Source organism: Stigmatopora nigra, chromosome 3 (assembly GCF_051989575.1).
Source record: "Stigmatopora nigra isolate UIUO_SnigA chromosome 3, RoL_Snig_1.1, whole genome shotgun sequence".
NCBI classification, from domain to species: Eukaryota; Metazoa; Chordata; class Actinopteri; order Syngnathiformes; family Syngnathidae; genus Stigmatopora; species Stigmatopora nigra.
The window spans coordinates 18,726,926-18,751,145 of NC_135510.1; the positions used below are offsets into that span (position 1 = coordinate 18,726,926).

Here is a 24,220-nt window from a genome sequence, read left to right on the forward strand (position 1 = left end):
GCCATCTTTCTCTCTCTCTCTCGCCCGTCCGCTCGCCCCGTTTCCGTTTGTCCGTCCAGTCTGCGCAAAAAAAGCTCCGCGTTTTTTCTTTTTTTTTTTGAGTCAACGTTGTCTGCTGGCCGCGGGGAAATGAAAGCACTCAATCACTCAGCTGTCAGGCGACTCGACGACTCGTCCGTCCATCCGTCCACTCGTCCCCCGCTTGCGCTCGCTCGCAAATGCGGACTCGCACTTAACCCCGAGAGGGCGGCGAACCAGCCGGGCCTTTATTGACTGACTCCCTTGATCAAGGAGACACTAGATTTATTTCATACAAATATACACACACACATATAAAGTAAAGTGGATGGATGCACATGGTTGGTTGTCGGTGGAGTAGTCTATGATCAAGGGTGTCAAAGTGGTGGCCCGCGGGCCAAATGTGGTCCGCTGGATCATTTTGTGCGGTCCGGGAAAGTAAATGGTGTGTTGACTTTCTGTTTTAGGATTAAATTCAAATGAGGAGTATAGATGATTATCCAATTTCCTGATTTTTTTGCCCTTTTAAATCAATCATTGTCATTTTTTAATCAATTTTTTTTCTGAAAAAAAGCTAACATAAACATTATAGATCTATTAAAAACGGAATATTCAGGGCTTTTAGTGTCGTTCTTTTAATCAATTTATTAAAAACAAAATCTAAATATTATTGTCAGTTTTTAAATAAATTTTTTTTCTGTTTTTAGTTCAAAAATCATTTTATAAAATCTAAAAATATATAAAAAAGCTCAAATAAAAATGGCTTTACATCTATAAAAACTGAATATTCAGGGATTTCTATCCATTTATAAAAAGAAAAATCTAAAAATTATTGTAGTTTTTTAATCATTTTTTTTTAGTTTCTAGTTCAAAAATCATTTTGTGAAATTTTAAAATATGAAATAACAAAGCTCAAATAAACATTCCTTTAGATCTTTAAAAAAAACGGAATATTCAGGCCATTTATTTAAAAAAAAATCTAAATATTCCATCTAAAAATAGTCCAGCCCACATGAAATCAAATTGACGTTAAAGCGGCCCGTGAACCAACCCGGTCTCGAACCGAGAACCTTTCCCCACCCGGCATAAAAAGCAGGGCAAGTCTTGTGTGTCAGTGGTGGGCCGGGCGGGCGGGCCACACAATGGTTTGCAGGAAAGCAATCCCTAAATAGCTGTGATTCATCTGTTGGTGGTGGCTTACAATGTCAGCAACGAGTGCACAAAGAGACTCTGTCTCGCCCTATCTGTCTCATAGGCCACGCCCCCTCAGCCCCCACACCACCACCGCCACCGTGTGCTTGTAAAATAAGTGCTTCTTCTTCTTCCTCCCTCCAGCTTTTTCTGGCCGTGGTGATTTACTGGCACTCTTTAACGGCGTCTTTTATCGTTACATGATCCGCCGCTGAAAGCTGACAAAACGCAATCGGGCGAGAGCGGAGGAAGCGAGAAAGCGGGCGAGGGCAAAGTCCAGAGCCGCCGGGAGGGGGCCGTCCGATTGGACGCTCGTCCCAAGGGAAGGAAACGCAGTGCCGACTTAGCCGTGTTTTTTTCTGTTTCGAGATGCCGTCCCATTTTGGCAAAAGTCCACGCGACAGCTTTCTTTAAAAAAAAAATTGACCATCCGTCGACAACGGGCGGGAAGGTCGCGGGGGGGTGCCGGGGACGGACAGGCGCAGCTGTTGTGGAAAAAAATGAGTGTGAGTGTGTGAAATGGACAATTTGGTATGTTTAAAGAAAAATATAGAGGGGAAATATGCGGGTATTTTTTTTATAGAGTAGAGCACAGGTGTCAAAGTGGCGGCTGGAGGGCCATATGTGGCCCGCCGGATCATTTTGTGCGGCCCAGGAAAATAAATGCCGAGTGCTGACTTTGTGTTTTAGGATCAAATTTAAATGAAGAGTATAGATTTATATTAAATTTCCTGTATTTACATCTTTTTAAATAAATTTTATTTTTTTAATCATTTTTTCAGTGTTTTTAGTTCAAAAATCATTTTGTAAAATCTAAAAATATGTTTTAAAAAAAGATAAAATAAACATTGTTATAGATCTATAAAAAAATGAATATTCAGGGATTTTAAACCAGTTCTAATAATTCAATAAAAAATCCCAGGTGTCAAAGTGACGGCCCGGGGGCCAAATATGGGCCACCGCATCATTTTGTGCGGCCCGGCAAGTAAAATAATTAAAACAATTCAAAAAATGCAATAATTGAAAAGTCAATAATTGTTATTTTTCAATCCATTTTTGTGTTTTTAGTTCAAAAAGCGTTTTCTGTTATCTAGATTTCATTTTAGATCTGGGTCAAAAGCCTTAAATATTTATTCTATGTGAGCCTATTGGCGACCAGTCTCGGGTGTTGGTGGTTTTTCTTTCCCCTGAAAAATGACAAATTTAACGAGCAATTTATCGTCAAATCATAACTCCAATTTCTTGTAATAATGACATTTAGCCGTCATATTTTCCCACTGCTACTTTAAAAAAATGAGGACGACATTATTGAGGCGAGTTAATGAAAAAGTCAACATGGCCCGGATGGGCGATAACACGTTGAATGGGCGCCGGCCGGCGTCCAATTAGACGGCGTATCATTTATCCAATTATTTCAGGGTAAACACCGCTCTGATTAGCGCAGAATATTTAGCAGCTTCTTTGGAAATGAAATGCTCTACTAATGAGCTCAATGTTAGCACAATGGTGGCTTAGCCAATGATTTTGCAGAGATGGCGACAGATATTTAATTAGATCAGAGGGCTTCTCTGATTGGTTCAAAATGTCCACGTGGATTTGGACCATTGGTGGTTGACTGTATTTTGACTTGGTGGGAAATTGAAGCTATTTTGTTTAGCATGACGGTTTTGTATATGTTTTTCTTTTTGGGTGGATGTGAAAAAATGATTTTATATCTTAATAATTTGATTTTTGTGAAAGAATGGGGGAATTATATTGTTTTTTAAAAGGTCTGGATTTATAAGTGTTAATATTTTGCCTGCTATTGACTGTGATAATTGAATTAAATAAATAAAAATAAATAAATATTTAAATAAAACAAAGAATGAAAATAAATATTTGCAAATAAATACAAATAAAAAATAAAAATCATAGATAAATGTATAAATAAAACAAAGACAAAAATTTAAATAAATACATCAATTAAAAAAGGAATAAAAATAAATTAAAAATTGAAATGTGTTCAATAAATGTATTCATGAAATAAAGGTAACAATTTTAATAAATAAATAAATATTGAAAAATAGATACAAATGAATACATAAATATTGAAAAAGAAATAGAAATAAATACAAATAAAAGTCATACATAAATATATAAATAATACAAAGAAAATTGGAGATAAATAAATAAATATATAAATAAATACAAATAAATTCAGATAAATACCAATAAATAAATAAAAAGTTATGAATAAATGTATAAATAAAAAATAAAAATAAAATTAAATACATACTGATAAATTCTAATAAATAAATTAAAAAGTAATTAATACTAATTAAAATAAATACCTCAATAAATACAAATCAATAAGTAAACACAAATTACATAAAAAGTCATAAATAAATGTATAAATAAATAACATTAAAATAAATAAATACATCATTAAAGAAAAATCAATAAATATGCTGTAAATGCTGCTTAGATTGTTCAGTAAAGACGGCAGTAACGATAGATATTTTTTGTTTTTTCTTGCCATGGTGTTGCGACATTTCAGTAGAAACCCGAAAATGTCAACATCACTTTTATGTGTTGTGCTGCTGCTTTACGGAGGAAGCCTCTGCAAATGTTGCTGAAATATGAGCTCACTTGGGAAATTGTCTTCAACCATCTACACATTGATAACGTCGGGTGGGAAAGCTTAAGGTTGTTTTTCGGCCATTTCCAGGACGACAGCATCTTCTTCTTAGCTGGACTTGTGTTTGGCCATTTGTTGCAGAGAGCTGCCAAAAAATGCAACAAATGTCCCAGCAGTTGACTTTTTGACCACAAGTGCTGCCTCTGGATATTTATTACCACTTGTTGTATTATTGGAGGTCTTTTTCTTCTATTTACCTTGAGATACGAGCTTAATGCTAACTGTGTTCGCATGTCGATTTTACTCGTAACTCGAATCAACGTTTGGACATTGAAATGAACTAAAATCAAATTAATTTGTTAAAACTCTCAGGAAAAAACACCCCAAAAAGGAGATTGGATTGGAAAAACATTTTAAATATTTTAAATAAAAATAAATAAATAAATAGATAAAAAATAGATTAATAGATAAAAAATAGATAAAAATGGGTAAATAGATAAAAAATAATAGATAAATAATAGTTAAATAATAGATAAATAATAAATAAAAAATAAATAAATTATAGATAAAAAGGTCAATAATAGGTAAATAATAGATAAAAATAGATAAATAATAGATAAAAAAACAGATAAATAGATAAAATATATAAATAGATAAAAAATAGATAAATAATAGATAAATAATAGATAAATAAAAGATAAATAATAGATAATAATAAATAAATAGATAAATAATAGATAATAATAAATAAATAGATAAATAGATAAATAATAGATAAAATATAGATAAAAAATAAATAAATAGATAACAAATGATATAAATAAATAAAAAAGTAGAAAAATAGATGAAAAAATTACATAAATAGATTTAAAAAAAATAGATAAATTGATAAATAAACAGATACATTGGGTAAAATGGTTAAAACCAGATCAGTTTTACACAAAAAAACTGACTTAAAAAAATCCTGTACAAAAGTTTTCATAAGACGTACACAATTTGAAATGCTCAAAAATACTGGAAAATATCCAGAAGTTGCCAGGTATGGTGTACTGCCGTCAATGGCCAACTTGTGGGCCCAAAAATAAACCGTCGTGGGCCGCCAATTCCGCCGCCGCCGCCACTGCACACGAGCGTGAGAACACCCGGAGGGCTGGCTTCTCTCTACAAGAATCGTCTTGTGTTTGGGAAAAAAAAATATCCTTCTTCTCTCGCACTCAAAACGCCGCTGTGCTTTCATCCCATTCAAACAAACTGGTTTGGCAAGAAAGCGCGACACACGGCACCCCCACTCTCGTCTCATGTCCGCGTACAGACACAAAAAAATAGCAGCGTCATCACGTGTCCACGCGGGGTGACGTTTCAGGGCCCGGCCAAAAGCCGATCGGTCGCCAAAAAACAAAATGACAGACGGCGTGGATTCAATCTGTCAATCAAAATATGCTAGCTTAAACGTTTTTTTTTTTTTTGTATTTCAGGTGATACAGCAGTTATGACAAAAAGCTGAAGACGCCAAACAGTGAGTACCTTTTTGTTGTCCTTTTTTTGCGTGAATGTGGGGAATGTTTGGGTGTGCTGCTTTGAGATATGAGTTGAATGAAGGGTCAGCATCTGTTTTGATTAGGAAAAATGGCGGCATTGTTGGTTCTGATGAAGAGAAATTGAGAAAAAGTCTGTATTTTACCTTAAAAAAGAGTTTTGTGACATTTTATGCTACAACTTGACGGATTGCGCTGCTCCTTGTGGAGTGTTTTGATTGGCCACGGGCTTTACTCATAAGTCAAAGCGAAAAATGTTGTGTGGGAAAGTTGAAGTTCAAATTTTAGTTGATTTCTGAGGGACAAAATTGTTTAAAATTGTCAAAATTTGATTTTTTTCATGTTTTAGTGGAAAGTTGTTGTCATTTTTGATGTAAAATTGGGAATGGGATTTTATTGTTGAATTGTTTTGTCGTCAAATTGGTGAATTTTGCTGGTTTTGACATTTTGGTTTGTTTATAGCTAAAAAATGGCAATTTGGTCATACTTTATGCTGTAACTCGGCAGATTGCACTGCTCCTTGTGGAGAGCATGGGTTATTGCGCATACAGCTTCCCTCATAAGTCAAAGCGATGTTGTCCGTGTCAGGCAGTGTTGTATAACGTTTGTTGTCTAATATTTCCAGGCAATTTTAAGGGTGTGGCTTATACTCGGATGCGGCTAATATGCGACTAAATACAGTATGAGAAAAATTGTGAATCTGGGGGCGGCTTATACGAGGGAAATTGTCAAATTCAGCTATTTTAAGGCATGTTTATGGGTGTGGCTTATACGCAGAGGTGGCTAATATGCAAGTAAATACAGTATGTACAAAATTATGAATGGGGGCTTAAACAAGGCATATTTATGGGTGTGGCTTATACTCGGATGAAGCTAATATGCGAGTAAATCCAGTCCAAATCGACTCACCTTACAAATAATCATTTTATTCCAATTTTTTTTTGTTGCACATTGAAAGCACCCCAAAACAATTACCACCTCATTTGAATGTGATTCATTCTCCATAAATAGGCCCCTCCCTCTTCTCCCCCTCATCAAATTAAATTGAACAAGAGAGCCTTGAAAAGAGCTTGTTATGATTACATTACAAATTCGGGGCTTCATTCAGCCAATCCCACAATTTAATGACATTTTCTCCCTTATTTGAATAAGAATATTTGTACTAAAGCCACACACGGCTAATCGCTATCCCTAACAGAAACGGCCATTAGCGGCGTTAGCGCAGTTAGCGGCCTTAGCGGCGCACTACGGGGGCTTCCGGGGAATCGTTGGCCGTTGTTTACGCGCCGCGTTCGCCATCCGCCGTCGTTAGGGGCGTGACCACGTCCCCCCGGGCGTCGCCAACGCCAACGTGATCGCTATAGCGACTTCCCGGATTCGCCGGTGTCGACTGGCCGCGCCATCTTTGCCCGTAAATGATGCATTACGTCGCCGCTGGCGTGGTTTGCCATGAGTATCGACGACTCGCCGGCCTCGGGGGGGAATCATTTACAGGGAGCGGGGGGAAGGGGGCGCCGTGTCGAGCTGTGCTACTCTACGCTTGCTTTATTTATGCCTGGCGTGTACAAAATGGCTCCAGCTGTCGGTTTTTCCTCTCGCTTGTCATTCTGTGCTTCTATTTTTATATTTTGTTCCCGTTTGGAGTGAGAATAGGGTTGGCAACGTGGAATGTATTTGTTTACTCGCGTATAAGCCGCTTTTGGAGGACAGTAAAGTGATGGCTGAATTAAGAGTGTAGCTATATGTAGTAGAGATAAGATGACATGCTCAGAACTGGAAGGTAGCAGTGACGTCATGACATGACGTCATAACAGCATGATGTCATGAGGTGATGATGTCATGACGCTATGATGTCATAACAAGAACATCTGCCCAATACAGTAATTTATTTCAAAATAGAGAAAAGATAAACAGATAAAGCTATTAGGGAATTAGCATAGTGTTACAGTGTAACACCACAGGTGGCAAAGTGGCGGCCCGTGGGCCAAATCTGGCCCGCCAAATCATGTTGTGCGGTCCAAAAAGTCAATGATGAGTGCCGACTTTCTGTTTTAGGATCAAATTAAAATGAAGTGTATAGATGTATATTACATTTCCCGTTTTTTTCCCCCTTTTTAAATCAATAATTGTCTTCTTTAATCAATTTTTTGTGTTTTTAGTTGAAACATCTTTTTTTAAATCTAAAAATATATTTTAAAAAAGCTAAAACAAACATTGTGTTAGATCTACAAAAAATTGAATATTCAGGGCTTTTAATCCAGTTTTTTAATCCAATTATTTTAAAAAAAACTAAATATTATTGTAAATTGTAATCATTTTTTCTGTCTCTTTAGTTCAAAAAACATTTTTTAAAATCTAAAAATATATTTAAAAAAAGCTAAAATAAACATTGTTTTAGATCTATAAAATTCTGAATATTCATGGCTTTTAATCCATTTATATAAAAAACATCTAATTATTATATCTACAATGGTCCAACCCACATAAAATTATATTGCCGTTAAAGTGGCCTGCCAACCATGCAAAAGAACTACAAATATAGGACCCCAACCTGTTTTGGGGGGACAATTCAGGCTGCTACTTGTCGGTTTGTCAATTTTGGCAGATTTTTAGCCATTTCCAGGTGACTTAATGTTGGCTTTGCGGGTATTTTAAGCTCTATTATGAACTCTTTGACTGCCATTGACGCCAAATGACGTCTTGTGGCGTGTAATATTGACTGAAGTGAGCTCAGGAGGAAAAAGTCACGATGCGGAATAAATGCGCCTTTACATGAGAGTGCAAGTGATGCGCTTGAGTGTAAATGGGGGAGGAAAAGGAAAGGGAAAGGGGGAGGGGTCTAAAGGGGGGGAGGAAAGCGAGAAAAACATCTCGAAGGTCAGAAACAGCAGGCGGCCGTAAGGGAGAGACACGTGAGACAGAGACAGAGACGGAGATAGTCACAACTTTGCTCTTTAAACGTGCGCCACAATCCTGCGGGGACGCCGATTTCCCGCTTTCCGACCTGGATTTCATCCACCCGAGCCGCCCAGATCGGTTTTTCGCGTCAACGGCGCCCTTTAAACCGCTGGCTAGATTAAAGGAAGCGTTGAGATAACGCCAAAATGTTTTGTACTTTGCACCGGAGTCGTTGGAAAAAAGCGGCTGTCCTCGGGAGACGGAGAGACGGCGTCCATTTGACTTGAATTCGCTCCAAAGCGAGATTGTTTCCGGTGGCCATTTTTTTTTTGGGGAGTGTTAGATGTGAAATTGTCTGCCGATTGGTCATGCTTGACAAATGGATTGGATGTTCATTGAGATGGTAGTTCAGATTTTTAAACAGTAAAGTAACATGAGCAAATTCCATGTTACATAAAGAAGCTAGATGCTAACGATGAAATATATTGCGCTAATTTAGCTATATATATCTATATATCTTATGCTATTGGACTATTGTTAAGAAAAGTGGAATAAAACAAAGTGGTGCCGTGAATGGGTTAACCCATGGGTTTCAAAGTGGTGGCCCGGGGGCCAAATCTGGTCCGCTAAATCATTTTAAGTGGCCCAGGAAAGTAAATCATGTGCTGACTTTCTGTTTTAGGATCAAATTCTAATGATGAGTATAGATTTATATTACAATTCCTGATTTTCCCTTTTTTAAATCAATAATTGTAATTTTTAATCCATTTTTCATTTATAATAAAAAATCTAAATATTATTGTCATTTTTTAATTCATTCTTCTGTGTTTTTAGTTCAAAAATCATTTAGTAAAATCTAAAAATATATTTTAAAAAATCTAAAATAAACATTTTTTTAGATCTTAAAAAACTGGAATATTCAGGGCTTTTAATCCAGTTCTTTTAATCCATTTATAATACAAAAAATCAAAATATTATTGTAATTTTTAAAATCAATTTTTCCGTTTTTACTTCAAAAATCATTTTGTAAAATCTAAAAATATATTAAAAAAATATCTAAAATAAACATTGTTTTAGATCTATAAAAACAGAATATTCAGAGCTTTTAATCCAGTTCTTTTAATCCATTTATTTAAAAAAAAATCTAAATATTATATCTGAAAAACATGTTAAATCGAGTCGTTAAAGCGTCCCGCGAACCAAGCGATGGCCGTTAGTGGTGACGTGCGGTATTGTAAGTGCTAAACATTGGCAGAATGAGTCATTTGTGGCTTTGGGATGTGGCATTTCTTGTCCTGGCCGGCTTTGTCAAGCCTCAACAAGCCCAACCATCAAAACACCCGCATTGTAGCCGCTGCCCTCGGAATGTCACGTTTAACCCTTTGTGTAACACGGCCAAGACATCTAGTTTAGTTTGTTTTGAAAGTTTTTTTATTGAAGCTATTGGAAAAAGATAATAAGGCTCTTATTTTGAAGTTTTTACGAAATGCAAAAAGTTTTAGTTTGAAAAGGCAAAAAAATGAGGGAATATTTACTTATTTCAATGGAATGGTCGTGCTAATTTTTAAAATGTAGTTGTTTTTGTTTTTTTCATTTAACATTTGTATTTAAAAAAATGTTTGAATAGATAAATAAATTGAATTAAATTAAAATTAACCTAATTTTTTAATGATTATTTTTCTACTATTGCTTTTTCATTTAACAAGTATAGCATGTTTAAATGTTAAATATTTGTATCTAATTTTTAAAAATGTTTAAATAGATAAATCAATTAAATTAAATTAAAATGACCCTATTTTTTAAACATTATTATTCTACTATCACTATTTTATTTAAATTATACAGCGCCCTAATGGATTAAATATTTGTATTTAATTTTTTAAAAATGTTTAAATAGATAAATAAATGTAATAAAGTTAATAAGTTAAACCATTTTTGAAATTAAAATTTTAAACATTATTTTTCCATTAAATAAATGGCCGCAATTATGATCAAATTTTAATTCATTGAAAAAAAAGACAAAATCGCCATTGCAAAAAGTCAATACTTGCTCATATTGTATTTTGTTGATTAATTGTCATTTAAGGCCATACATAACAACCTGAATCCCATTTTGGCCCAAAAATCGAGTTTTATTATTCAATAAATGAATAATTCATTCCCAAGCCCCATAAATCCTTAAATAAATCAAGTTCCTTAATTAACGCGTGTGCCATTTAGTGGCTTCCCCATTGATGTGGCGGCTGCTAGCAGCTCTAATCACCCTTTAAGTTCATTTCAAACCATTACATCCATAATAATCACTTATCACGCAGATTTTTCATTTCAATATCCGGATCCCCGTTGTTCCAACATTTCATTGCTGTTGTTTCCATGGCGCGTACACATTTTTTTGCCGTATTTGTGGCTGATTACGAAGCAAACAACACAAATATACACACCCACCCACCCATACTGTCATTTTTGACCAAACGCCATCTTTAGCGCCCGATTTGTAATGTTTTGGATTGTCGGAAAGCGTCCCGCGGCGTCTCCGGGTTCTAGATCCAGCTGTGGTCCAGAGGAACCATTAGCGGCACCCCTGGGCACCCCCATCGTGACCCCCCACTTCCCAGGGAGAGCTCATTACGCTATTTGTGCAGTCCCACTTCGATGAAACGCAGCAGCGTGTCTGCTAAAAGTGGCCCAGTCGGCTAAATTTTATTCTTTGCGCAAGGGGGGTCCTGTACAAAGATGGCGGCAAATTGATGTTATGGATTTGATCAAGACGTTTATTAGAATGCCATGTCTACATTAAAAAAAGCATTGTTTTAATGTTAGCATGCTGGACTGTGGACAAGGATATGACGCTAACCAATTTTAGCTAGCAAAACATCTAAACTCGATGTCATCTGAGTATGACTTAACTTTCAATGTATTCAATTTGATCCAGTTTTGTGAATATTTTTGCTACTATATCTTCATGACGCTTATTAGAACGCTATGTTTACATAAAAATGGCCGCTCTAATGTTAGCTCGCTCAGAAAGTCCCGAGGACATGATGATAACCTCCTTTAGCTAGCTAAATAGCTATACTTGGATGTTATAGCAATGTCAACTGAGCAAGATATAATATTCAAAGACAAATCTATAGGAATATTTTTGCCACTATATTCAAGACGCTTATTATAATGCCATGTTTACATTAAAAAAGCATCACTCTAATGTTAGCGCGAACATAGAACGGACAAAAACATGATGCTAACTATCGCTAGCTAGCAAAACAACTATACCCGGACATTATAGCAATGCCATTCAAGTAAGATATAATATTTGATAACAACTTTGGCCGGTTTTATGAATATTTTTGGCGCTATATGTTCAAGAGACGCTTATTAGAATGCCATGTTTACATAAAAAAAGTATCTCTTTAATGTTAGCTTCATCACAGAATGGACTGCGGACAAGGATATGATGCTAACCAGCTTAGCTAGCAAAACAGCTATACTTGGACATTATAGCAATGTCAAGATATCATATTTAATGACAATGTTATCCAGTTGTATGAATATTTTTGCCATTATATGTTCAAGACGCTTTTTTAGCACGCCATATTTACATAAAAAACACCGCTTTAATGTTAGTTTCCTCATAGAATGAACTGCAAACATGACGCTAACCAACTTTAGTTAGCCAAACAGCTATACTCAACATAATAGCAGTCACCTTACCTAAGATATAATATTCAATGGCAACTTTATTCAAGTTTATACATGTTTTTTACCGTTATGCGCACACGAGTTAGCCTCTGTTAGCTTAACCTCAGGCTTGTTTATTTTGAAAACACATTCTTTTAATCTATTCAGAGTCCATTTTTCTTATCCTCACAAGGGAGGACATACTGAATGAGTGGCTAGCCAACCGGTCGCTTCCCCCGACCATTCACTTTTTTTTCCTTTAGTGGGGGGGGGGGGGGGGGGGGGGGTGGGGGGGGGGTCTCCTGGGCAATGAAAGGTGTGTTAGCCGAGGCGCGTGGCCCCGAGCTACGGTAATTGCAGGTGAAATTCAGCTTCCTCTTTAAAATGCCATCTCTCATTTCCAGTTAGCCGCCTCCCCCCTTCCCCGCCCCCCTTCCCCCTCCAGTGTTCTTTCCGTGGCGCGCCAATCCCGTCCCCCACAATGCACGCCGTCGCCGTGGTTGCGCGCCATTATATCACAAATCCGCAGGTGAAAATGCTGGTTTTTGGCTACCATTGACGACACTAGACGTCCATTTATGGATATTTTTATTTTTTAAACACTTTCAAAATCTTTTCATCGATTGGCCACCGGTTCAGGGTGTCCTCCGCTTCTGGCCTGGAGACAGCTGGAATGGGCTCCAGCACCCCCATGACTGTAATGAGGATATAGGGGTTCAGAAAATGAGATAAGAAAGTAATTTAGTTTTTTTTTGGTTTCTCCAAAATTTATTTAAGTATTTTGAATTGATTTGTTTTAGAATAAATTTATATTTCTATGCCTCATGGCTTTTTAAAAATCATATTAAAATATATTTTATATTTTTATTTAGTTTTTTTTCTGAAAAAGAAACCTTCAAATGACTCATTAATTTCATTTAATTACTTATATATATTTTTTGATGATATTAAAAATTATTTTATATTTTTATTAAACATTTTTTTCTCCAAATTAAACATTTTTTACCATATTAAAATGTATTTTATACTTTTATTTATAAGTTTCCCCCCCCAAATTAAACCTTCAAATGACTCATTAATTTCCCTTAATTACTCATAATTTTTTTGTTTAATAATTGATATTTTTATGCTAGTTTTTTTAATATAACCATTTTAATCCTTAATTTATATAACTGTTAATTTCTCCAAAATGGATCCTTCAATTGATCAATTCAATGATATATTTTCCTATTCCCCAAAATGCAACACAGCTGGGCCCACTATAATGACACCCCCATGCCAACCTCCCTGTTCAAACATGATTGGACGCCCGTCAAAAACCCGACAACCTTATCGACTAAATCATATTTTTTTTCCATTGTTTACGGCTTTACCGGATTGGCTGATCCATTTGACCAAGATGGGCGGTCTCCCCTCCCACCCCCGAGGATCATGGGTAGCCCGCAGGCCACGTCTAAAAATAGCTCCCTCGTAATGCGGTGATTTTCGAGGAATCTTCTCAATGGATGGAAATCCGTTCTAGCGACCTCTCCCTATCTCATTTCATCAAAACCAATAAAAATAATATACCTAATAAGAATATTCCATCATGTTTTTCCTTTTAAAATGGTTATTGTAGCCATGTCAGTGTCAAAAAATGTCAACTGAGCTTGTCACTGTCGCACTAACGCTAGCTTTTTTTTCCTTTCTGTCGACGACTGTCATTGTCCGCGGCGAGAAATTGCAGCGTGCGTCTTTGTGAGAAAGCGCGCTTGCTCATTCGCTGGCTGGCTCGTGCACGCCGTCAGCAAGGCGTGATCGGCGTGGAGGTGACGTGAAGGTGAACGCGGGAGGCGGCGGCAGATGGAGCCTTTGTCAGCCAAGAAAAATGGCCCTGCCATCACGTCGTCGGAGGAGGCAGCCTCGCTCGGCTTACTCTCTCGCGGACGTGCGTTTTTAGATGGTGACTGTAAAATAATCATCGCAACGAGCATATTTTGACACGTTTACGGGCCCCTTGCTGTTGTTAGCCAGCTGGACCACTGGTGTCACTTTTAGACATCCATTTTGTCAGGTTTTGTTAGTGCTTTTTTTGCTAGCACTATTTTCCTAGCCGTGTCCATGCGTCATGTTTTGTTAGCGCTTTTTTACTAGCACGTTTCTGCTAGTGTTTTTTCCTAGCTGTGTCTATGGGTCAAACTTTGTTAGCGATTTTTTACTAGCGCTTTTTTGCTAGCGCTATTTTCTTAGCTGTGTTCATGCGTCAAGTTTTTTTAGCGCTTTAATCCTAGCGCTTTTTGCTAGCTCTATTTTCTTAGCGGTGTCCATGCTAGCTATCCGGGCAAGATAATATTAAAAAGTATTTTATATTTTTATTTATATTACCATTTTTTCTCCAAAAATGGAACCTTCGTATGACTCATTGATAAAATTTAATTACTTAGAATGTGATTTATTTTAGAATGATTGATATTTTTTATGCTTTTTATGCTAGTGGTGTCCATGCTAGCTAACTGGGCAGGATAATATCAAAAAGTATTTTATATTTTTATTTATATTACCATTTTTTCTCTGTCTTCTGCTCGGTGCTCGTAGTTAGCTTGGATAGGCTCCAGCACCCCCAGCGACTTTTGTAAGGATAAGCAGGTCAGAAAAGGAATAAAGGTACATTATAGAGCCCATTATAGTTGTCGAAATATGGTAACGTAACACGTCGTTAACTATACAATCAGATTAACAAACGACGGAAAAACATTGGGTGCGAAAATTGGGCTTTGCACCCACCTTAAAACCGACAAAATAAGAAGAGAAGAATATTGAAAATGTAGTAATTGTCACGCCGTGGATCACACTCCCTATTTTAAGTATGGAGGAGCTGGCGGGGGGTTTCAAACTGGAAAGGTCAGGCGGCATGGCGAGAGAAGAAGAAAAGGTGTGTGTGTGTACAAGTGTGTGTGTGTGTGTGTGTGTGTAAGTGTGTGTGGGTAGGGGGGGGGACAAATGATGCACTAAGCGAATGACACTGTGAGGTCCTGCTTTAATATGTATGTATCGCAGGTTGATGGCTGATTTCATTAGCGCCTCTCATTGTTATTCATAGATTGTCCTCCTGCAGCAAAATGAATATCGTATTCACACACACACACACACACACACACACTCGCACGCACACACACACGTACACACACACTCGCGTTGTTCCATAAACAACACACAACAATGGCATTTTCCTGGGAATACTGCGCCCATCTCGCAGAAGGCTGCAAGAAAAAGGCCCACGTTACCGCGGGCTGTTATCTTTGCCGGCTATAATTAAAACAATTTACGCCGCTGTCATTTTAACACGCCATTTTTCTTTTTGAGGCTGCGGACAATTCTTGTCAGCCGTCGAGGAGGTGGCGGCGCTCCTCGATGCTATGAAGGGAGCGCTATTTACAAAGAAAGGTTGCCGTTGTTTGAGGGGGTGACGTCATTCCGGGTGACCTAAATTGTGTCGGGGCGTTTTGAGCGCTCGGCATTAGTGGTCGTATTTATGAGGGTGTATGCGTGTCTTTAAGTGAGTGGACATGTTTATGATAGCCGCCGGCGTACATTGTGCTAACCGCTAGTGTATCTATGTTTATACCAACCATTAGCGTACCCATGGTTATGCTGGCCGCTAGCGTGTATTATGCTAACCGCTAGTATATCTTATGATAACTGTTACTGTATCTTATGCTAACTGCTAGTATATCTTATGCTAACCATTAGTATATCTTATGCGAACTGCTAGCATACCTATGTTTATGCTAGCCAATAGCGTATCTTATCGTACCGCTGGTGTATCTTATGCTAACTGCTAGTGTATCTATTTTATGCTAGCTGCTAGCGTACCTACGTTTACTCTAGCCACTAGCGTATGTTATGTTAATGGATAGTGTACCTATGTCTATGCTAGCTGCTAGTGTACCTATGTTTATGCTAGCCGTTAGTGTACCTATGTTTATGCTTACCGTTAGTGTACCTACTTTTATGCTAATTGCTAGTGTACCTATGTTTATGCTAGCCGCTCGCATATCTTATGCTAACCACAAGCATACTTATGTTTATGCTACCCGCTAGTGTATCTTATACTAACCGCTAGCGTAACTGTTTTTGCTAGCCGCTAGGGTATATTATGCTATCTGCAAGCGTATGTTTTGCTAACCGCTAGCAGAAGTTAGTCTAGCTGCTAGCATGTTTTTCTTTTTTTACTGCTCAAGCAAAACTAAGTTTGATAATGCTTTATTGAGGTCAAAAGTACACTGATATAAAGAGCTGGGCAATTTGACTGTTAGTCAGAGTTGTGTGTTGGCCATCCGTTAGCAATCCGTTAGCAAAGCTGTTCAATTGTGCTGATAAATCTATGGCTTCAGACCATTTCCCGCATTTTGTTGTCATTCACGTCAGAGTTTTCCCTCTGTATACATCTAATATGCTGTTTCTTGATCTGTATAACTCTAAAATGCTGTTTCTTTAAGTATTAAAAGTGTTTTGGAGGGTTTAAAAAAGTGCTGCTAGCACAAGGAAGTCAAATTCCTCCCCTGGGATGTTTTGAATGTCTACACCGTAATGCTTGGAATGCGGGGGAAGGCTATTTTTAGAGTGAACATCCACTGGCTTCATCGCAATAAGTAGCGTGCCGGCAAGAAATCAAATCGACCATTTTATAGAAAATTTTAGACTTTTAAGTGCACCCTATAGGTGTGCAAATACGGTATTTATTTGATTCCCCACGAGCGGATCACATGGCGACAAAAAGACACGTTGGTAACAGAAGCACTTTGCCTTTTTAGAAACAGGAAGTGGGCCACGCTGAGTGGCAGGATGGAGTGATGTCACATGCTTGGATTATGCACAAAGGTCAAACACACACCAGGCGAGGATTTTAACCCTTTATAGGGCCAGTGACTATTTGGGGCCGGGTTTTAAGATCCATTAAAAAAATATTCTCGACCAATCAGGAGTCCAGATTGTAAGAATGATAGGCTGGCTACGGTTTAATCATAACAAACAATAATACTGCCATAACAATCATAACAAACTAGCTGTTAGCCGTTAGCTTGAGTATTTCAGATACTATGGCTGAAAGGGTTTTGTTTACATTTTTTTCCAGCTTTTTGAAGAAAATAGCTAGCCCAGGTTGTTTTGTCTTTGTTTTGATTCTTAAAGGGAGATGATGTGTTAAAGTTAAGATGTTAGCTTTTAGCTGTTAGCTTGAGTATATCATATGCTAAAGCTGAAAGGGTTTTGTTTACTTTTTTGTTCAGTTTTTTTAAGAAAATAGCTAGCCCAGGTTGTTGTTTTGATTTTTAAAGGAAGATGATACGTGTAAGTTAAGCCCTAGCTGTTAGCTGTTAGCTTAAATATTTCAGATGCTACAGCTGAAAGGGTTTTCTTCACTTTTTTGTTCACTTTTTGAAGAAAATTGCTAGCCCAGGTTATTTTGTCTTAGTTTTGATTCTTAAAGGAAGATGCTACGTAAAAGTTATGTGCTAGATGTTAGCCGTTAGCTTGAGTATATCAAATGCTATGGCCAGGATTTTTGAAACAATTTTGCCCACTTTTTAAAAATAGTTTTTGTTACAACAACAGGCTAGTTAAGACCTGATCTTATCGCAGGAGAATCAGGCTAGCTCTATGCTAAAGGCAAGTGCTTGCTAGCTAGCTAGCTGTTAGCCCTTGGTTGACTATATTAGCTGGTATTTTTTGAGTTTTACAGACATTTTCTCAGCATTCGAGTTAAATTGCAAGCTCTTTCTTTGTTTACAAACATGACGAGAGTGACCACGGGAACAAAATCCAGTAAAAAAGTCTTTCAAAATCACAACTGGACTTCCAAAATGGCCTTTTTTTACATTTGTCGAGCCAGAGGGGGGCAAAACCAGGCTGAAATGAAGAGACGGCAGCGTAAAACGGCGCTCTGCCATGACACGCGTTTAGCGTTTAGTGCTATTTTTTCCCCGTATTCGGGCAATCATGGCTAACGCTAGCGGAGGAAGTGTCAAGATCATTTCTTAATGCGTAAGTGATGGTGGCAAAGTGTTAAAAATGGAGCAATTTCAGGCGTAAAATAGCACTTTTCAAGAAGATTTCCCCCCCGTTTGTGGAATGGCGCTAAAGCAGACGGCTAAATCTCCGCCTCCAGCCCGGGATCAACTATGTAATTCCATTTTTATGCCATGCCAATAAAGATGGCGTAAAAAAAAAATAACACGACATTTCATTGCGTTGCCAGGCTTGGAGAAAAGATGCCTTCATTACGCTTAATGTCATCGGGAAAATATACAAAGGAAAGGCTGGAAATGGTCTTTAGGGGACGTCCAATCGGTTTGGAGTGGGAGGCTGGCATATACATGTGTATATATGTGTATATATGTGTATATATGCGTATATATGCGTATATATATAATTATATATCTGTGTATATATAATTATATATATATGCGTATATGTGTGTATATATATATATATATATATATATATATATATATATATATATATATATATATATATATATATATATATATATATATATATATATATATATATATATATATATATATATATATATATATATATATAAAATTAATACAAATATTTTGGATCACAGAAAATAATATTTTTTTATTATTAGAATTTTATGACAGATTTTATATAGGCAGGTTAAAAATATGAATATTTTTGTAAAAAAATAATAAAAATATTCTGGATCACAGAAAATAAATAAATAATTATTTATTATTATTATTGGAATTGTATGACAGATTATTTATAAAGGCAGGTTAAAAATATGAATATTTTTGTAAAAAAATAATAAAAATATTTTGGATCACAGAAAATAATATTTTTTTATTATTATTAGAATTTTATGAGAGATTATTTATAAAGGCAGGTTAAAAATAAGAATATTTTTGTAAAAAAAATAATAAAAATATTTTGGATCACCGAAAATAATTATTTATTATTATTATTGGAATTTTACGAAAGATTATTTATCAAGGCAGGTTGAAAATATGAATATTTTTGTTAAAAATTATATAAAAAAAGACAAAAGTGAAAAACCTCACCAATAATCTAAAACTTTAATCCCTAATATTTTGACTTCTATTTTTTCCCTCATTATGAGATGAATCTCATCATATTTCATTTTTTCTTGCAACATGACCACTTAAATCTCATAATATGAAGAACATAACTTCACAAATACAATAATAACACTTTAAAAATAGTTTACCCTCACTTCATCTAATACCCTTATATTTACACACACTACGCCAATCGCCTTTCACACTTTTTTATCATTTACAAGTTTTGTCAGCCTAAAATATGGACATCATTTTAAAAATATTTCCTGTCATTGTCAAAAGTTGTTTAATTCTGCTGTAATACAAATGTCAATAACGTCTGGAAATTGCAATTTTTTATCTGCGTGGGCAGATTGGAACGCTACAAAGATGTCCCCCTGGGGTAGGGGAGGGGGGTTGGTGTGGGGGCAGAGCTAGTCCCCCCCTTAAAGAACCCCCCCCCCCCAATTTCTCATCACAAATGCTAATGTCGCATTAATGAAATCGGCTTAGTTGAAGTTTACAGCGTAGCCTACGCCGAACCTCCCACGTCTTTCACTTAGGATCCTCTTTGGGGTTTTGTTCCTATTATTTTGAGTTTGGAACGTAGTGGTTAAGTGGTTTGCACATGCGCCTCGCAGCTTCGGGGTACTGGGTTCGAATTCAGTGTGTAAATCCAGTGTGTGAAACCTGTGCGGAGTTTGTATAGTCTTTCTGGGCCTATGTGGGTTTTCTCTGGGTATTACACTTTTCTCCCAAATACTTAAAAAAAATGCATGCTAGGCTAATTGTATGCTAAATTGTTCTTAGCTATGATTGGTTGTTTGTTGTCTTCTTGCGGCCTTGTGATTGGCTGGTCCATGGTTGGCTGTGGTAGGCTCCAGCACCCCTTAGGGAGGATAAAGTGGTTCAGGGAATGAAGAAGTGAAAAAATGGGGTTGAAAAAAGCAGTTTTTATAGATTAATTGTCTATTTTGTTGATTGTTTGGTTAATTATTTAAATTATTTGTATTTCAATTAGTTTTTGTTGTTATTGGTGGACTTCCTTACTTATGTTATTGACTACTTATTTATTGATAATTTATTTGTCTGTTTGTTGTTGTTATTTGCTCACTTAAATCTCATTCTACTTTAATAATGACAATTAAATAATTGAGTTTAATTCAACTAAATGGGATTCCTTGAAAGACAAATCCAGATTTTAAAAGTCAAAATACAATAATCAAAATATTTATTTATTTGCTAATTTAATTTTCTTTTTTTAAATAATATTTTAATAATATTATTTATTTTAATTATATTATTATTCATTTTATATTTATTTATTTATTATTTATTTTATTATTATTTATTTTTTTAATAATAATTATATTTATTGTATTATTTATACAATTGATATTGAAACTTTAAATCTCATTCTACTTAATGACAATAAAAGCATTTAAATTCAATACAATTAAAAAATATTAATGCCAAAGTACTACAGTATCAAACAATATAATTTAACCCACCATCAAAATAACGTTTCCTATCCATACCTGTCAATCAATACTCCTTCCCCACCAATGACATATTTATTTCTCCTCGCAATTAAAAGGTGATATTAATAACGGGAGACGTTTTCAGCTGGCTAGTGCAGAGTGACGAGCGGCCGCCATTACGGAGCCGTGAAGCGAGCGCTCGCTAAAATGTCAGCGAGAGACGCTCCGGGAAAAAAAAATGGCAGTGTCTCTCTCACCTGCGCCCAAGTGTCCCTCCCTCCCTCACTCTCTGCATTTGTGCAAATAGAAGAAGACGTTATCTTGTTTTGGTCTTCTCTAAAACAAGGGTGTCAGACTCGGGTTGATTGGCGGGCCGCTTTAACGTCAACTTGATTTCATGTGGGCCATTTTAGATAGAATATTTAGATTTTTTTTGATAAATGGATTAAAAGAAGTGGATTAAAAGCCCTGAACATTCAGTTTTTTTTATAGAACTAAAACAATGTTTATTTTAGATTTTTTAAAATATATTTCTAGACTTTACAAAATGATTTTTGAACTGAAAACACAGAAAAAAATGATAAAAAAATTACAATAATATTAAAAAAAATATAAATGGATTAAAAGAACTGGATTAAAATCCCTTAATAATCAGTTTTTTTATAGATCTAAAACAATGTTTATTTGAGTTTTTTTAAATATATTTTACAGACTGATTTTTTTGAACAAGAGACAGAAAAATGATCAGAAAATTACAATATTTTTTTTGATAAATGGATTAAATGAACTGGATTAAAAACCCTGAATATTCCATTTTTTAATAGATCTAAAACAATGTTTATTTGAGCTATTTTTAATATATTTTTAGGTTTTACAAAATGATTTTTTACCTAAAAACAGAAAAAAAGGATTAAAAAATGACAATTATTAATTTCAAAGGGGTAAAATCAGGAAAATTAATATACATCTATACTCTCATTTTAATTTGATCCTAAAACAGAAAGTGGCCACTCATCATTTACTTTCTTGGACCGCACAAAATGATGCGGCGGGCCACATTTGGCCCCCGGGCCACCACTTTGACACCAGTACTCTAAAACATGCTAACACTAAATTGGCTAACCCTAGCTATGATTGGTTGTTTGTCTCCTTGTGCCTAGCGATTGTCTGGACGGCGATTCAGGGGTGTCTCCAGCACCCCCGTGACCCTCGAATTCAGTCTTCCGTCATAGTTAAAGTGAAGTCTAGCTTTCCAATTATGGCTTTTAAATAGGATGAAATATTTGCTCCTTTTTAATGTTTTCTTAATTGAAAGTGGAAAGCACTTTTAGTCGGTGGGTGTCATTAACGTTAATAAACGAGATGGCGTAAAAGAATAAGAAGAAGAAAGAAAGTTCCAAAGGGAGAAAGAAAGGTGTAAATGGCCGCCGCACTTTGCATAATAAACACGGCGCCCTTTTCTCGCCGTACGCTGAATAATAAATGAGTGCGCTTTGCTACTCGCTAAGGACGCGCTTTTTAATCCGCGGGTTTGCCGCCGACGTGTTTGCAAACAAATGGACTGACTTGCCCAGCGCGCCCCCCCCAATGAATAACTCATAGCACTTTGTTAGCTTCTTTGCTATTAGCGTAGCGCCGCCAAATGACACCCGCGCATCAAATTTGATTTAAAATTATTTTTGACAGAATACGATGACCAGTGATAGCTCAGGTTAGCCAATTAAGTGTTTGAAAAGCTAGCCTAGCATGTTTTAGAGATGTGGGAGTACCCGAAGAAAACCCACGTAAGCCTGGGGAGAACTTTCAACTTGGACATGGTGATGACTGACCTGGGATCAAACCCCTGGTTAGCCAATTTAGTGTTTGACAAGCTAGCTTAGCATTTTTTAGAGATGTGGGAGAGAGGAGTACCTAGAGAAAACCCACAAATTCATGAGGAGAACTCTAAACCTACTCACTGTGACGACTGACCTGGGATCAAACCCCTGGTTAGCCGATTTAATGTTTGACAAGATAGCTTAGCATGTTTTAGAGATGTGGGAGGAAAGTGGAGTACCTAGAGAAAACCCACAGAAGTCTGGAGAGAACGTTTAACCTCCACACACTGAGGACTGACCTGGAATCAAACTCATAGTTAGCCTATTCAGTGTTTGACAATCTAGCCTAGCATGTTTAGAGATGTGGGTGTACCCGGAGGAAACCCACAAAAGCTTAGGGAGACCTTTCAACCTCTACATGTCACAAGGATGTGATCGAAAGTCATCCAGAAATTCAGGAAGTGAACAGAGAGAAAATGTCCCCAAAATCAACAAGAAGTGACCCGCGGACCAGATCGGACCCCTTAGCGGGCCATCTTTGGCACGCACGCCACACCTTTGAGACCGTTGTGGTAAAAATGGGAAAATGCAAGGTGTTGTCATTTAAATGCCTTTCTTTTTGGTCACGGGGGCGCTTCAGTCGTGATGGATTTTAGCAGACAGATGCGGCGGATGAGGGGGGGGGGTGTTAAGGGGGAGGGAGAAGAGGGGGGGGGGGTTGGAGAGGGAGGGGGGGGGCATTCATCAGGGAGCATTGTCTTGTTGACGCCGTGCACACCGTTACCATGGGGAGAATAATTAGCTGTGGCTGGATGCAGATGCGCGCACGCCCGCCGGTATGAAAGACGGACGGACGGGAATTTGTCATCTGGCGGCCCGACTGACTCGCCCACATTTGCCACGCCGCTCGTTCGTGTTTGTCGCCATTGGACGGCTATTTGTGGCGGGAAACGGGAGCGCCCGAGCGAGCCCACTAACACAATTCTGTCACGCCTGGCTTCGGAAATATCAAGCCGTGTAACGAGGCTATACCGCGTTCGTTTACCAAAATGGCGTGTCAAGAAAGCAAGGGGGTGCCGGAGCCGAGCTCGGCGGGATTGGCAAGCCAGTGGAGATAGATGACCAATTACTTGGAGCTAGGGAGAATTTAGCATGCCATTAGCCTAGCGTATATGTTTTGAGGATGTGGGAGGGAATTGTAGTACCCGGAGAAAACCCACGCAAAAAAGGTTTGGACCCGAAATCGAACCCTCGAACTCACAAATGTGAGGCCATAAGCTAGAGACGTATTTTACACACTGAATACATGTTTTGTTGAGTTTTATTATTTTCACCCGCGGAAAAATTGGGAAATTCAATCAAAAAATGAAAATTAACAGAAGGAAATGAAAACATAAATAGAAAACACGATTCTAACCAATCTTGAAATTTAATAAAGATGAAATAACCTGTCTTTGAACCTTGCAGTTTGCTAATTTATGGATTTTTTTTTTAAAACAAACTAATGAGCCGCATATCTTAGGGTGTAAATATCCCCCCCCCCCCCCCCCTAGAATGTGGAAAATCGTTGGTTGCGGATTCCTTAAGGATTCTGCTAATTGGCATTCATTCATTTGCTCAAACACTTAGGTTCACGGGGGTGCTGGAGTCAATCCCAGTTAACTTTGATTTGATTTTGGAACTGGATTAAATTAAAATCCTTGAATATTTAGTTTTTTGTAGATCTGAAACAATGTTTATTTAAGCTTTTTTAAAATATGTTTTTAGATTTTACAAAATGATTTTTGAACTAAAAAAACAGAAAAAAAGATTAAAAAATGACAATCATTGATTTAAAAGGGGGAAAATAGGGAGCATTAATACAAATCTATACTCTTAATTTTAATTTGTTCCTAAAACAGAAAGTCAGCACTCATTTACA

At 36.8% G+C, this 24,220-nt stretch overlaps 1 protein-coding gene across 1 annotated transcript in view; it reads left to right on the forward strand.

Moving 5' to 3' along the window:
• baz2ba (bromodomain adjacent to zinc finger domain, 2Ba) overlaps positions 1–24,220 on the forward strand; it is a 74,868-nt gene that overhangs the window by 14,089 nt on the left and 36,559 nt on the right. The window contains exon 2 of the mRNA XM_077712409.1: positions 5,302–5,342. The gene's annotated coding sequence lies outside the window, so the exon portion shown is untranslated. The remainder of the gene's footprint in view (positions 1–5,301; positions 5,343–24,220) is intronic.